This window comes from Lissotriton helveticus, chromosome 12 (assembly GCF_964261635.1).
Source record: "Lissotriton helveticus chromosome 12, aLisHel1.1, whole genome shotgun sequence".
NCBI lineage: Eukaryota > Metazoa > Chordata > Amphibia > Caudata > Salamandridae > Lissotriton > Lissotriton helveticus.
In genome coordinates, this window is record NC_136073.1 from 129225536 (window position 1) to 129230385 (window position 4850).

General features: G+C 42.7%; 1 non-coding gene across 1 annotated transcript; it reads left to right on the forward strand.

Annotated features, from left to right (window-relative positions):
* The first annotated feature begins 4039 nt into the window (after positions 1 to 4039).
* TRNAH-GUG (transfer RNA histidin (anticodon GUG)) lies at positions 4040 to 4111 on the forward strand. Its single transcript has one exon. It is a non-coding gene; the product is annotated as a tRNA-His (tRNA).
* Positions 4112 to 4850: the final 739 nt, after the last annotated feature.

Consider the following 4850-nt stretch of genomic DNA (forward strand, 5'->3'; position numbering starts at 1 on the left):
CCTCACCAAAACCTGTTGTTTATTTAACTTATTGACATTCTTTTATATAGCACAAGAGCAGGTCCAGTGAACATTAGAGCCCTGATCAGTGTGTAGGGCAAAAAAGAATACATTAAAGAGAAAATCAATAATCTAAGGGAGACAGCCTTTATAATGCAGGCATTACAACGCAGGCATTACAACGCAATGCCTTTACCACATACATGCATTTACCACTCATGTATTTACAATGAAAGAGAAGTATATTTAAAGGTGTGTGTGTGTATGTATATATATATATATATATATATATATATATATGTATATCCACAAAATCGGCTCAATTGCCCAGTCCAATGGCGCTCTGATATCGGTGCACGGCTCCCAAGCAGAGCCCCGCTTGTATATATTGCACAAATCCTCTTTGAAAAAAGAAGAATGAGTCGGCACTCACAGAGTATCTATCCCAATCCTTTTATTCTTTTGTGATCACAGCCAGCATAGTAAACAGCAACCAACGCGTTTCGCAACAAACAGTTGCTTGCTCACTCATATATGTATATATATATATATAATTAAAGATAGGGCTTAGAGATGGCTAAGGGTACTGGGTAGTGTAATGTAATCGTTTAAACTCCTGCAGACAGGATGGTAAGAGGAACACAGAACGCATTCTCATGTCTCATTCACCCAGTCATGCTTGAGGCACTGGGTCCCATACAGTGGGGCTATTTGTAGCAGGGGTGTATGCTATTGATTAATATAACATAAACAGGCAGGTTAAGACTACCACTTATGGAGATATATATATATATATATATATATATATATATTCATGCCTGTCAAGTATCACGCATCAAACGTGACACTAACGCATTTCAGTGTGGTGTTCCGCAACACCGCACTGAAATGCATTGTCACGCATTTTAAGGCCACCGTCTCACTGTGCTGTACCAGCGCTGAAACTGTGAACGCCGGCTGCTAGTGCGTGTGCCTGCGCTTGTGACATCTGTGCGCCGGTTCTGCTGCTTTCTGCAGACTTGCCGGCCCGTGCGCTGCCACCAGCAGTCTCATAAACAGTTAATGATGTCCGTGTGTATTGTCTGCTACGATGTATTGTAGTATCCTGCTCCGTGCTGGCTCCATTGAAATTTGCGGCGCGGCTGTCACTTAGTGAGTCATTAAGCACTACCAGGCACTACCCAGTCTGTGCTCTTTTGGGCCGGCAGGCAAACATCACGTGTGCGCGGGCGGCAGTTATGTTTTTTAGCGTTTGGCAGCAAAGAGTTGAGTGCTCACTCAATCACACCGTTAGTAGTGTTGTGCCCCGATTCGTTGGTGCCTCTGAGCGATCATGCGTACGCCGGACCTCACCCAGCCGACTGTGTGTGCAGCCAGTGCAGCCAGTGCGGCAGCCGGCTTTCATGCCACCCACGAGTCCCTGTATCGGTCCAGTGCCGGAAAAGTCGTGGCGGCTGGCACATAAAACAATGGTGGCTTGCTCTGAGTGCGTGTCACTCATGGACAGGTATTCATCATTGTTTTAGGATAATATGTTTTAATTCATAGCGTTGTGACTGTTATCTACAGTGAGTCTGCCAGAGTGACACGAGAGGAGACTGTGTGAGACAGTCAGGCTTGACTGTAAAGAAGACCGAGATAAGACGTCAAGTTAAAGTAAGTTCAGTTACTGTTTCGCACTTTACTTTCCGCCAGGCTGCAGAGGTGGTGCTGGCACTGACTAAAGTAACAAGTCTGTGTACTTTAGCACGAGCGCACGCACACTGCAATTGCGGGAAGTGGACATGACTTGAGGGCTTTACTCAAACCAAACCAAACGACACAGGCTTAGTCCATAAAAAAAAAGTATTTCACGCTGTTTTCATGCGAACACAGTTTGTCACGTTTTTTATTTATTGGTTGTTCGTGCTCAGGTTGGTTGTTTTAAAAGCATAACTAAAATGTCATAGTATTTTGCTGCTTTCTACAGCTTCCCACTCGGGTCCAGCTTCCCGGTGGCTCGGTAAAGCAAGCGCCTCAGATCCAGATGGAGGCCTATCACTTTCTTTTTTGGGAAGCTGAAGTCGACCGGGCCTGGGCCCCACGTAGGAAACAGACTGGAGTCCAAACTGATGCTCTGCAGCATGCTAATAATTGATGGCCAGAACGGGGGGCATGGAGGTGTGGTATTGGGGAGTTGGTGTAGCGTGGCTGAGGCAGGATGATTTGTTGATTGTTTTTCTTCCGGCCACCCAGCAACACAGGTGGCAAAGAACAAACTTCTTCACTACACAAGCATAATTACTTTTGTAACATCCACGAGCCTTGTTTGCATTCTATTCTGCATCTATGTATTGTTAAAATAATAAAGGTAGCAGCTAATCCATTTGCAGTGACAGATTTATATAACAAATCTTTAAAAAAAAATCTACATTTTCAAAAATTGTTTTCTGTTTTGAAAGGGCGCAGTAGGTGACCACCATGTGTCATAAATCAAAACATTCTTTCTTTGAATATGTGCAAAACTAGTATAATGTAATGTCCAACTGTTTTTAGGACTTTGCTTTACACCTTTGTGCAATTTGTATTTATTCATTTATTTGCACTATCGCATGTTTAGAGCAAAACAGCTCCAGGTTTTGCGCTGTCTCTTCCGTGCATTCTTTTTTACCTTATTGGATTAGAAACCAGAGACAGAGTGATGGTATAAGCTCCTAGTTGCACTTGCTATGCTATAAACTTTGTTTTTTTAGGCTAGTGCAGGTCCTGAATGAGCAGAGCAATGAGATCATCTTCTTAGATGCGTCTGTGCCTGCCTGCCTTCTGATGCTGAGTATGTGTTTGGTTAGTGCCCTTCCATTTCTGGTGCTTTGCAGAAGTTTTAGGATCCTCTTAGGGTTTCTCGTTGTTCAAATGGAGGTAATTTGTGATATTAAAAATTTTCCCTTGGCTTCAATGCTTGATTTTGCTCGCGAGAAAGTGTCACTCATAGTCGTTGTAATGTCACTCATAATTACTCTGGAAATCCGACAGTGTCACACTTAGCAATCCGAAACCTTGGCAGCTATGTATATTTCATATTTCAAACAGACAGGCATGGGTGCAGTACCGCATGCAAACACATATGTGCTGTCACAAACAGATCTGGGTGTACATATGGAAGTTGCTAAAGCTTCACATATTTGTCATACACTGATAGGACTGCTCCATAAAATGCAGTCGAGGGCTATGGCTACATAAATAGGTGATTGTGTAAATATATAATGATACACACAGCTACTGCAATGAGTCACCGGTATTTGAGACGGATCGGTATTTGAGACGGATGAGCTATGCATGCCCCGGATTCTTGGCTATATAGGAGCCCTTTCGTCATACCTCCTCCTGTTCGGTGACTGCCGAGTAATAGCTGCTATATTTAGCGCTTAATACACTTAGTGGCGGTCTTATCTGAAAAGCTGGAGGCGCAGCACTGCCACGCTGGCCTTTTCTCCAAGTAGTCCATATTGTATGGCAAGAAAAAAAACCTTCTAAGTTGTACAAACCCTTTTGTTATTAATTAACACAACTACCCACTATCTTTACCTGCCCTGGGTGACGCAACACAGACAGAGTGGGTAAAAGACGTTCTAATTCTAAGAAAATGAAACTTCCACCGGTGTATTTCTGATCTTAAACGATGCCACGTTGTTTAGAGACTTGCTTCCGCACGACTTCCTTTCGCGACCCTCCTGATTTTTTAAACAGGGTCAGTCATACAACGTTCTCCTTCGATATTTCTGCACACATAGTGCGCTGAAGGGGCACCGGTTAGCTGGGGTGGTTTTACACAGGACGAGAGAAAAACTTGGTCCATGGGATTAGCGCACGTCGCCCGGAACAGGAACATGACGTCTTTAACAACAGTCCAGCATAAGGAAGCGGTCATAGAATGGTCAACCTATCAGCGGTGGAGGCAGATCTAAAATGAAATGTAACCTATCACAGTGGGACATGAGGCGTGGCTTATTTGAACCTATAATAAACGCAAGCAGGACCTTCGCTCGTACCTAAGTAGCTCGCCGTGATCGTATAGTGGTTAGTACTCTGCGTTGTGGCCGCAGCAACCTCGGTTCGAATCCGAGTTACGGCATTGCGGGTGTCAATGTCACGGCAGTTGGGTGCTATTTTTAGACATTTTTTTTTAGCATTTAACATTTTTTATTTTCATACTGCTGAATGAATTCTGTCTGATTTTAACAAATGAACTACACATTTCTCTACATTTATATTGCGTTATTGAATCACTCTATGCTCAGTAGCTGCTACCAAACTAACAACAGACTTGAATAGGACAATAAACAGTTATCCACATTTGTAATCAAGTTTACAAATCTTACTCCAAAGCTATGGTTGACTTGGCTGAGTCAGATGCTTTCTAAACTAATTTCATGGAGTTGATTAAATGTATATAAAATACACACATTTGAAAGTTTGTTCTACAAAGATTATTATGCATTTTGCGGATCTAATTTCTTGTAAATTTGTGAAAAAGAGTCAGCAAAATGGTTTATTCAAATTCAGTATAGCACTTAATATTAACAAAGGGCTATATTTTATTTACGACCATTTTGCGTCATGGTTCTATCACTGTAGTGAGGCATCCATGACGCAAAATGCTAGTAAATATTTACAAAGCCTTACAAGGGACGATTTGCACCGCCTTGCGTGGCTTTGTAAAAGAAATGTAGCACAATGTAGCGGCTTGCGCTACATTGCAGCACATTTAATTCTGGGAGATGTTCGATGGGTGGAACGTGGGCTTTCCCATGTATCCACTCATGGATTTCACACAAGCCCAAATTTAAACAGGTTTGAAAACCTGGGATTGC